The sequence below is a fragment of the Heterocephalus glaber genome, unplaced genomic scaffold (assembly GCF_053883595.1).
Source record: "Heterocephalus glaber isolate CG9 unplaced genomic scaffold, H.glaber_assembly_v1.0 deba00001543, whole genome shotgun sequence".
In the NCBI taxonomy this organism is placed as follows: Eukaryota; Metazoa; Chordata; class Mammalia; order Rodentia; family Bathyergidae; genus Heterocephalus; species Heterocephalus glaber.
Genome location: NW_028258336.1, coordinates 6,191,244 through 6,203,084, shown reverse-complemented (window position 1 = coordinate 6,203,084; position 11,841 = coordinate 6,191,244). Strand labels below are relative to the sequence as shown.

The 11,841-nt window shown below is 35.0% G+C and overlaps 1 long non-coding RNA gene across 1 annotated transcript in view; it reads left to right on the top strand.

Moving 5' to 3' along the window:
• The first annotated feature begins 854 nt into the window (after positions 1-854).
• Positions 855-11,841, top strand: part of LOC110345477 (uncharacterized) — a 62,133-nt gene continuing 51,146 nt past the window's right edge. The window contains exon 1 of the long non-coding RNA XR_002388849.2: positions 855-1,213. This is a non-coding gene — a long non-coding RNA (uncharacterized LOC110345477). The remainder of the gene's footprint in view (positions 1,214-11,841) is intronic.

The following is an 11,841-nucleotide window of genomic DNA, read 5'->3' as shown; positions in this document are numbered from 1 at the left end:
TATCAGAGTGTTCCATCTCATTTCCCTTTGGGGTTGCTGTAGGTGATCTGGAAGTCTCGGTTTGAGACTTATTTGTGTTTTTTTTCTCATTTCGACTTGGGGGGCAGGGGGCTGCTGTTGGCACCCACATAGCTCACCTCCTCCTAGCTAGGAGTGGTGGTGCAGGGTCTGGAGCAGCAGTAGAGATGGTGTCCCGGAAGCCCCTTCCTCTGGGATGGGAACAGCAGGACAGATGGTGGCCCCAAAGCCCTCTTCTCTTTGCTGGGAATGGTGGGACAGATGGCGGCCCAAAAGCCCTTTCCTTGACCTTCCTTAATTTTTGTTTCATCTGTGAAAGTTTGTCTAAAAGTGCAGGGGTCTATGAGTCAGGAAAAACACACTGGAGACAATCTAGTATTCAACTTTAGAGATAAGGATGCACTTCTTTTATGGTTGAAACTCTTCTATGCAATTGTCAGAACACAGAGTTCAGTACTTTGAATTCCATCTGAAGTCCTGTATTACTGGAAAATAAGAATGACCTCACTATAAGACTTCATTTCTTAGAATATGCTCCTTCAATTGGATTTCACTTCATTCTCAGTTTTTTACTGTTTTTTCTGTAGTGTCATCACTTACATTCCTGTTGTCTCTTGTATATATCTTGGTGAAATTATACCATAGTGGATTTGCTTTTTTCACGATAGGGTGAAAAGTAGTTTTGAGAATTTTCCCAAGTTGAATTTTGGCTGTTAGCTAAACATTTTCTTAGCCTAATTAATGCAAAAGTATGATTATCTTCTGTGGAGAACGGTGTTAGCCATAGAGGCTCCATGTTAAATCTTACCCTCCATTGTACAGAGCTAGGAGACTATGTTATGAGGAACTGAGTCCTTGCCAACTTAGATGTTTACCTTTAGAAATTGTCCTGGAAACATGATGAACGTTCTGTAACCCTGAGAAACAAGAAAGCCCATGAAGGTGGGGAATTTCCAAAGAGCTAGAGAACAAGGAAGCAGGTGTCTTTGGATAAGGGTCATGATTAATGACCAAGCTCACCTATGATATAAAGGGAAGGAGAAAAATAAACGAGTGCTCTCAGTCTCCCTGGGAGCCCTCCCGACTCTATTTCTGTGTTTTTCTTTTTCTTCATCCTCACTCCCCCATTCAGGTGCTGTTCGACAAGTGACGGTGGGCTCCATCAATCTTCAGCCTTAAACATGGTTTATTGTAGGTTTGTATTCCCCACTGCTATTCATTGCTCATGCCATAATTGCTTTTTCTGTGAAAGTTATGAGTTTGTATCATGATCCTATGTATAATTATTTGCAGAGAAAATGAAGATAAAGTAGAAGGATCTAATCATCTGAAAAGAGGAATCAGTAATTAGGCTGTAGAAAACTGAAATTGTTTATAGATGAATTTTTCTTGAGCAAGAAGTCAGAAGTTATTTAAGTGTTTACATCATGTCTCATTAAAAAAAAAGCAGCAATGGCACAGCTAAGAACACTATGCCTTTCTAGCTCTATAGAGTTTTAATAATTTATTTCATGAAACCCAAGTGTTTGTGGAGAATTGAGGATGGTATTGCTAACACTAAATTATCTTTTATAAAAGGCAATAAACAAATCACCTCAAACTGAAGTCTTCTTTGTATGTAAAAGGGATAGAAGTTTTTCCTTTAAAGTCTTTCCAACAAAGATTCATAAAATTTTCTTCTTTTCCTTCTCTTATAGTTTCCTTCCTGACTCACTTACTATAATTCAACCCACACAGTCATTTATAACAAAGTTAACAATTATTTTATTGTAGTTTCAATAAAATTAGGCTAAGGTTTATACAGAATTTTGAGATATTTAAATTAGAGAGTGTCATTTTTATTATATAGATGAGGCATTTCAGTAAGAGGTCAAATAATTTGTTCAGAGTAAGTTAAGTATCACATTTCACTTCTGAGTTCACAATTCTGTTTATATACATTCTTCTTGCTAGATGTACTTTTAGTTGACTAGCTAGTTTCTATGACTTAACATCTGAGTCATTCTTTTATTATTAGTTCACTCAATTTTCTCAACAGACCTGGATGCATATATCCATTTGAGAAATAAGTATTTTTTCTATAAATAAATAATGTTGAACACCAGCTATGTGCCAAGCACTCTGGTTGGTAATGAAGATCCAAATATGAGAAAACCAGGTCTGATACAACCAAGAGCAGTAGTATGGTGTGCACAAATAATTATGCAAATAATCACCTGAATAAGTAATTAACTATGCTAGTTATTTTGAAGTAAAATTGCAGGTTCTCTGGAAGCTAGGGACTGAAGGCATTATATCTGAAAGATGAAAAAAATGGAGCGGTTGTAGCATGGTAGCAGAGAACAATAGACAGATGAAATATAATACTATCTCTCTAGAGGTAATAGAGAGAAAAGATTATTCAAGAAATGGCAAAGTTGTTGAAAGTAGAGAGAAAGTGAAAAATTACTACATGTTGAATCTTGAGACAGGCCAGAGACCAAAGTATAAGGTCACTGATGACCAGTCTTTTCATCTTTATTCTAATAGTATCCTAAGAAAAATAAGAAGCTTTTGAAGAGATAAAGCAGGAAAATGGCTAAGTATAATTTCATTTTTAAATGAGACTATTGTGGTAATTGAAATAAATCAGAACCAGAGGTTAAATATCACATAATGTCTCTTATATGAGAAACCCAAATTATAAATAATTTAAAAAGCAAATTGAGGATGGATTATAGGAAAATGAGGTATACCTTTTGCAGATAAGGAAATAGATCCAAGGATGGAGAAAGATGAGAGGGAAGGTAGGTGAAGAAGAAATAAAAAGTATTAAGATACAAAATTTACATGTATCAATTCCCCATGATGGATGTATCTATTATGTGTCACTAATATTTACTAATCAATAGACTAAAATAAATACAAGAATAAATACATAAATAAAAATAAAAGACTATTCCAATCACAACAAGGAAAATGAATTGGAGAGGATCAAAATAGAAGTAGAGAACTAGTTATATATCTCTTGCACAAGTAGGCAATGGTGGGAGGGAGGATGGGGATGACTGGTATAGCAGACAAGACATTGATATGCCAATGATTGTAGTTTAGCAGACTTCATAACTGTGGAACATTTCTAAAAGTTTTCTTGATTTTTAGAGAAAGGTATTTTTTTTTCAGTTTTGGAATATTTCTTCACAGCCACTAAACCCATTCATCAATATCCTCCTAATTTACCTAACCCTGTGTTTTTAAAAAAAGGTGTACAATATTGTGAATCAGACATCGTGAAGCATGCCTGCAATTCTAGGAGTTTAGGAAACTGAGGCAGGAAAATAGTAAATTTAAGCCTAGTTTGGGCAATTTAGGGACTTAGCAAGACCCTGCCCTCCCCCCAAAACAAAACAAAACAAAATGATGCACTGTGTATGACTGGCTTCTTGAGCTACCTTCTCACTGAAGATGTTTATTCATGTCTTTATTTTTAAATAATCTCTAAAATCTCCAAGCATATCTGCTTATGATGCAACAGTCACTATTGGATGCTGTTAATCAACTTTATATTACTGTAAAAAAAACCCTGAGACAATCAATTTAAAAAATATTAAATCTTATTTTGGTTCACATTTGGAGGTTTCAGTCCAGTCTACGCAGTTGGCCTGTTCCATTTGGGGGTCTGGTGAGGCTGTACATCATAGCGGGATTGTGCGGTAAGAAAGGTTTTTACCTCATAGTTTCCAGGAAAAAAAGGGACAAATTCCCCCTTCAGGGACATGGTCTTAATGATTTCTTTACACCAGGCTTTACCTCTTAAAGGCTCCATCACCTCCCAATAGTGCCACGCTGAAGACCAAGCCTTTAACCCCTGAGCCTTTTGAGGGGACCTTACAGATCCAAACTATATCAGGTGCAGATCACAGAGGTCTAGATATAAACATTTAGAATGACAACTGAAACTATGTCTCATGAATCTGAAACATGTTTGTTCATTTTACCCAGCAGTTTCTCATCTGGAAAACAGTCCTAAAAGAAATAAATTCTAAAGTACTTGAGGCTTTTATGGACAAAGAGCACTAAAGCACTGTTTTCTTAACAACAAAAAGAAAACAAAACTACCTACATATGCAAAAAAACAGGAAAAATATTAAGAAAATTATGGTACAGTATCTGATTATACTTTTCCATATTTTGATTTTAATCTTAATAAGTAACATTGAATAATCATGAAAATAGTTTTTAAAGGCTCAATTTCTCAGTAACTGCACTTACTGATGTAGATGCAAAAGTGTATTTGTGTTTTAATGCTTTTTCTTCAGTCTGAGTTTTCCCAGGGTTTGGATAGAGGGTAAAGGAACATGAAAGCTTAAGTAAGACAAACTTGGTGAGATTATTTTATGAATTAAAAAGCAATGAGTATCTCAGTTTGATGATCCAAATTATATCTCTTGCAATGTCTGACATATGCAGTGGGTTTATGTTAGGTATTCATATAAGTGTATACACCCTTAATAGATTTTATGGGAAGGTCAAATAAAGGACACATTGGGCAGATAATCGGCCCCTAATTTTGAAAAAAAAATCCTTCTAAAACCTCATTCCTGATATAGGTACCAGATATAAAGAAAGCACTCATTCAAGAGAAGAGTTGAAACACATGGGATGTTTTAGGCTTAGCAAGCATGAGCAAAGTCAAGAGAGAGATAGGCAGGAATGCAATATTTTGCATAAGGCACGATGCACCTTTTCCATACGGTATTGTGAATACTAGGATTTTTAAAACAGAACTCTATAAAGAGGATGAAGTACATAAAGACAGTTGTGTGAATAAAGCTAATTTCCATTGTTTCTTTAAGATAGCACAGGCACAGAAGCATTGTTTTAAGATCCAACAACTGACAGAACACAAGAGGGAGAGATGACTAAGATAATAAAACAATAAGGAACCTAACCAGAGAAAACTGGTAGTTACAGATGAAGTCATCAGAACTTGAAAGATAGTCCTTAGTGCAAACATGTGACAGGAAGATTTTCTAGGCATAAATAATATTGAACTTTACCCTTTGGGCCTAGAGGAGAGAGGATTTTTTTATTCCTTTTGCAGTAGCCTTATGATATCCTTGACAAGAGAAACCTGAGGAAAAGAGTTGCACAAAATCCTTCTGTTTCCTAACTCCTTCTTAATTTTCCCGACCTAATCACATTACAAAGAGATATTTGGCTCAAAAATAAAGAGATTCAGAATGGTATTATGCTGTTTTTGATTTGGTAGCACCTGCTCCAATTTGCAAATGTAAAATTTGTCTGCTTGTTTAATGTTGGAATCCTTCTTTGACTGTATATTTCATGGAGTCAGATGTCTTTTTTTATTATCACTAGTACTTTGTCCTGGCAGAGTGGTGCTATATTAAATGAAAGGATGGATAGAGTAATAGCATGTGATTAGGCAAGACAATATTAACTGAGGAGAGAAGGAAGAAAGTGAGAAAGTCTGACTAAACAACCATTAAATCACCACTTTTTTTTCACAGTACTCTTCTTTCAAGGATAGTGGGAAGGTCTAGAAAGAAAGCCAGGACCAACCCAATGATGTGAGGTCCTGAGAGAATGGCTTGAGGACTAATATCCTTCAGCAAATTAGTAAGCAACAGTTATAGGAAGCTGGCCTATTTGTCGGGCAAAGAGTATTTGAAAACAAACTAAGAGAATAGAGAAGCCACTAGGAACCTATTCTTAGTAGGGTCAGCTGATATGTAGTTTTAAGAAAAAAGCTGTGTTGAGTACATGTATCCATGTGCCAGCTAGGATAAAGAAGGTTGTGGCTTAGTATCTTTCAAAATATCTGCTAATGTTTGAAATGTCAAAAATCCCAGTATTTAGTCATTACTCCCATAATTTCAGTTTGGCTTTGAGCGCACCCACTTTACTGACTTGAACACAGTTGTTCTCCCCTGATATGACAAATTAAGTTCACTGAGCAATTTTAATATGTCATGAGTAAGTTTTGTGACCCATGCTATGCCACTAAAATGTGCTGTCAGTGATGACTGTTCTAAGAGAAATCTCTGAAGTGGCTCTCATCAATCAAAAACTCTAATCAATGATCTCTCTTTAGAAAGTCAACTCAGTTCTGTGTGAAAGAGATGTATGAACTCTGAGTTCATATCCTCATAGAACTGCATGAACAGACATGAGTTAATGGCATGTTCTTTAATGTGATTGATAACTCTAATTACGGCAAAACATTATAAAGTTCAGGTGACTTGTTTTTTAACCAGCTAGCATTTCTGTATGGATGATATAGAAGCAGCCTCTTTGAGCCTAGTAGTGAGACCAGAAAGGAACCCATTCATGGCGTGTTCTTTCATCCATGGATATACCAACCCACAATGACTGAGTTTTCCTAATATGTAATCATTCAAAGACTTGAAAAATTCTGCAGCTGTGGTGTTGGTTGGCAATGAAAGTGCACATAACATATACTCGTGAACATCCTGCTAAAAAATATATCACACAAAAACAAGGATTTTGGTTTGTTGTCAGAATTGGTAGGCTCATCAACCTATATCATGTACCATTGTGATTCAGTAATCCTCTCCAACAATTGTGCTTCCATATCCTCTGTTATTTCATCAATTCTTCTAGTTATAGTTTTAGCCCAAAAAGGAACACATACTACCATTTGAATAGCAGAATCTTCTAAAAGTTTGTATCTTTAGCAATGGACAGGATCAATTCCTCAATAGTAAAGGGCTTGTTTGCATTAGCAATCTGGTTAGCCACTAAGAATGACGCTCATTTGATGAAATGGTTGCCTTCAATAATTTCTTTTTTCTTTGTGTTCATGTTTTTTTAAAAAAAATTCTTTTATTGGTACATTTCAGGTATACAATACATTTACATTTATCATTGGGAATTTGTACCTTCACATGATGTATCGTTGTTCTTATTTTTTCCCCCTTCCCCTGCCCTCCCTCCACCCTCTCCACCCTTCCCGGTTTACAAAGACTTTGTTTCCATTTTTTCCTTTTCTCATATTTTTTCCTTTCCCTTCTTTCCTTTCCCTTACCCCTCTCACTTCCCCTACCCCTTTGGACCTTTTCTTCCTATTTCACATCATCAATTATTCATTTTAATCCTTATTTACACTTTCAGTTTCTCACACCAGGGAAACTATTCAGTATTTACACATTTTTGTCCTATTAATTTTGAAAAACTCCAAAGGCTTTTAATGCAGAGTGCTTGTTCTCCTTGTGGCAAGACAGTTTTGAAGAGCTCATGGTTTCATTGGACAGCTAGTAATCAAATAGGATACAAAGCAGACTTGAAGAATGTGAACCACTTGATGTAATGAATTCGTAATTTAAGTAAGAGTGGTATTTTCTTTTAAATCCAGCTTTCTTTTGTTGGCATACTTAGAGTTTTCTGCAATCTCATCATTGGCTCTTTTCATTTTTTCAAAGAAACTCTCTCATGATGTCTGCTTTTTACTCATTTTGGATAAGATTAGCTTGTGAGCTTACCAAAACTGTGTGGGAAAGAGGTGTGAATGGAAGTGACAAATAAAATAATGGGTGGGCCATTAATGAACTAAAGGAAATGAATTTTGGATTCTGACTTAATACTTTCCACCAAATGAAGCAGATGAATGCAGTACATCAACTCATTTGCCACTATCAAGCCTGCTACAAGATGCAATTTAATTGTCACTGGCCATTCAGCAATAGAATTTTGATATGAGTATGTAAGCAATTGATGTATTATGACCTATGTACAGTCACAGCTCCTTGTTATTGCTAATCTGTACTTGCAGGCACTCCCAGTGCTAGCATCACCACCTCAGCTCCACCTCAGGTCATGAAGTATTAGATTCTCAAAAAGAACATGCAACCTGGATATATCATATGTACAATTCTTGGTTCTACAAGAATCTAATGCTACCACTAATCTGATAAGAAGTAGAGCTCAGGCAGTAATGTGAGAGATGGAAAAAAAAACTGTAAATGAAAATTAAGATGGGCTACTTCATCTGTTGTATCCCAGTTTCTAACAGGCCAATGTCTGGGGCCTGGGCACCTTTGATCTAAACATTATATTATCTCATAAATATGTACAATGTTTATGTTTTTATATAACAGTTAAAAATAATTTTAATTTTAAAAGTCAATCAGATTCATGAACACTTTTGCTGACATAGCAGAATAATGTTTAACCAAATATCTGAGTATACTATGACTGTCAAGTTGATACATAATATAAAACATCAAAGTAATTTCCAGTTTTTGTTCTGAAAGGAAATGATTAAGATCCTGGCTGATTCTGTCTTTTTTTACAACATAATTTTGCAGCTATTAGTGAACAAGGATGTTGTAAAATATTGATATGCCATCACCATTAGCTAAGTAAAATGTTCTCATTCAGCAAATTAATATTTCATAGCTGTGATAGTCACCAAAGGTGGTATTTCATGATTCAGCCAGCCCACAAGAAATGCAGGAGATTTAAATTTGTGAAGTATTGCAATAGATTGAATTTAATATTTGTCTATTTCTTAATATAGGCCAGTAACATGATATTCACATTGGGATATTTTTATATTAATGCTTAGGATATCTATATATCTCTATCTCTATCTATCTATCTATCTATCTATCTATCTATCTATCTATCTATCTATCTGTCTATCTATCTTTAAGCCAGAATTTTATAATTGTGCTCCCATTCAATGCAGCACTATTGAAGAAAATGTATTCAACTGTTCAACTGAACAATGCTGCTATTTTTCAGAGGGGCTTTACAAATTACAAACTATTTAATAATTTTAACTTATTTCTCAAACTAAAGAATTCTTCTAATTTAATTGTTTTTGTTTGTTTATTTGGGTTTTTTTTTTTTTGTTTGTTTGTTTTTGCTTGTCTTGTTTCCACTAACTTTTGGCCATTGCATGATATAAAATTCACCTAGAAAGAATGACTTGACTTTACTTAGGATATCAAAAATAACTGACAAAAGTCTTGCAGATAATTCGAGATAAGAATTCTAATATACTATTGAAATACATGTGTGACACCTTAATACCTCCTTGACAACAGTAAAACTGAAGGAAAAGAAAAGAACACTCTGACAAAAATCTGAAAATGTTTTCCCCAACTATGCTGTTGATTTTCTGGTGGGCTAGACATCGATTCCTCTTCTATTCCCCTTCTCCATTTGTTCTACACTTATGTGGGTTAAGTTGAATAATGTGCCTATACATCCAAGAATTAGTGCTGAAAGACTCAAATCTACTAGATAATCACAATTTCTCTTATTACTTAAGAGATCAGTAGCTCACTAATTGTAAGTCCACAAGTATACAGACTTTTGTTTGCTAGATTTACTCCATGAGACTAAAAAGCTCATTCACTTCAACACTCATGGAAAGCTATTCTTTCTCTTCACTTTCCCCAGTTCCATCTAGATAAAGATGTACATTGCTTTTGCTATGAGGTCAACAGTGGTAAGCAAAAGAGATAAGAGTGTTAGTTTTTTGTTACTATAACAAAACACCTGAGAAAATTAACTTACAAAGAAACAAAAAAGTTATTTTGGCTCACATTTTTGGAAGTTTCAATCAATTGTCTACTAGCTCCATTGCTTTGGCTTGATGTAAGGCAGCACATCGTGGTAGGAGTGCATGATAATGAAAATCCATTCACTCCATGGCAGGAGGAAGCAAAAGAGAAGAAAACACAAGGATCATATCTTAGTCACTTTTCTCATCACTAGGACAAAATACTCAATCCTCACAAATTTGAAAGAGAGATTTATTTTGGCTTATGGCTTTTAAAGGATTCAGTCCATAGTGGGCTGGCTATAAGGCAGGAAGGGCATAGGCTGAAGAAGGTTGCTCATGTCATGGTAGCCAGAAGGTAGAGAGAGAAAGGCGGAGCTGTGGAGGAAGATATACCTTTCCAGGCCTAGCTCTCAATGACCCCTCCTCTTCTGGCTGGGCCTCATCCCCTAACAACACATTTGGTTATGGGCCTTACCTATGGATGAATCCACAGATGTTTTTTGTGCCCCTTAATACAATAACCTTTCAAAAACCCTGCCTTTGAACACAGGAGTCTTTGGGGGGGACATTATAAATCTAACCCATAACAGATCTCAAAATCCCTTCGTGGGCATGACCTGAACAACCTAAGGCCCTTCCCCTAGGAAATCCCTCCTAAAAGTTCAATTTTGGTGAACAAACATTTAACATATGACTCTAGGGAAACACTTTTTTAAACCATAACAACAGGGGGCCTGGGATTTAGCTCAATGGTTTTGCCGCCTGCTGCGCAAGCGCAAGGACCCAAGTTCGATCCCCGGTACCAAAACAAAAACAAAAAACACCAATAACAATAGGACACCTTGAGCCCATGGATTTTACAGTTTGAGAAGGAGGCAAGTGTTAAAAAAATAGACTAAAAATTATACAAACACAAATTGGAATTGGTTCTATAAAAGTAAAACAAGGAAACAAATATAATTGAGCAACTTTTTCCTTTTTGAACAGCCAAGGGTTTCTAAGAGGTAGATAGAGTAAAATTAAAACACAATCAAGTAATGAAATGACACTTTGCAAAAATTATATTTTAGTCATTTCAGTTTATTTTATTTAAAAACAATTTTAGAAGTCTATTCATAGTGAAACAATAAAACATGTCATTCTAGTATAAACAGAACTCTAACCGTTACCTGTGGAATTAAGAATAGATTTTGAAGTTTGAACACAGCTGTAAGTTAATTATAATTTTTCTGTCACTTAACCCATCACGATATATACCAGTTTGCAAAACATAGAATAATAAATGGGAACATGTTTTTTCTGGTTCTTTGGGTTAACCTCTATGTATCTGATTTTATTATGTAATGAGGATATTTAATCTTAACTTGAAAACAAGGTCTGGGGTCTTTTGTCTTGGAGAATAAGGTCTGAGGCCTTTTGCCTTTGTTTCTCTAGTTGGCTCAGGAGCTCAGAGGAGTTAGATATGTGGTCTATTAATGACATACTACAAAATTTTAATAGAGAAGATATTTGTGCTTAGAATTGAAGAATGTTTTTAATGGGAAGAGACACATATGGGTAAACTAGTCAGAAATAGATAGAGCTAAACAAACAAATACAAATGACAATCTGAGCAATAGTTAAGAGGCTAAATTATCTTTATTAAAAAGCTTGTGGTTGGACTTTGAAATATTTTAATTTTTAATATTTATTTGATTTTGAAAAGTTTTAAAATGATTACACATTATTTCTGTAAGCCCAAAAGTAAGGACCAATGATAAATGTCACATTCATTGAGCATTTATAACTTGTGAATTTGACTTTAAATCCACCATCCTGCAAAGCAGTGATGGTCTTTGGACCTATAGCAGTCACAGAATATTGGAAAGTTGTTAGAAATGCAAACTGCTCGCTCCTACTGAACCTGATTCTCTGAGGGTGGGATCTAACTATTTGTTTTTTTAACATAGTGTCTAGGTCACTTTAATTTGACTCAAGTTTGACAATCAATAATGTAATGTAAAAATCTATATTCCTATTTTTTTTTTTTTTTTTTTTTGGTATCAGGGATCAAACTTGGGACCTTGTGCTTGTGAGGCAGGCAGCAGAATCACTGAGCTAAATCCCAGGCCCTTCATTTATATTTTTTGAATGAGGTAAATATAACTTAGAAAATGTTGTTTCTCTGTCAATCAATTGGCAAAGTATTTATCAATTATTATAAATTACTTTTTTGGACCCCTATGTTTATGTATTTTCTATTAAGCCATCACACCTAATAAATTATTTTTAAAGTGAGAGCAAATGTG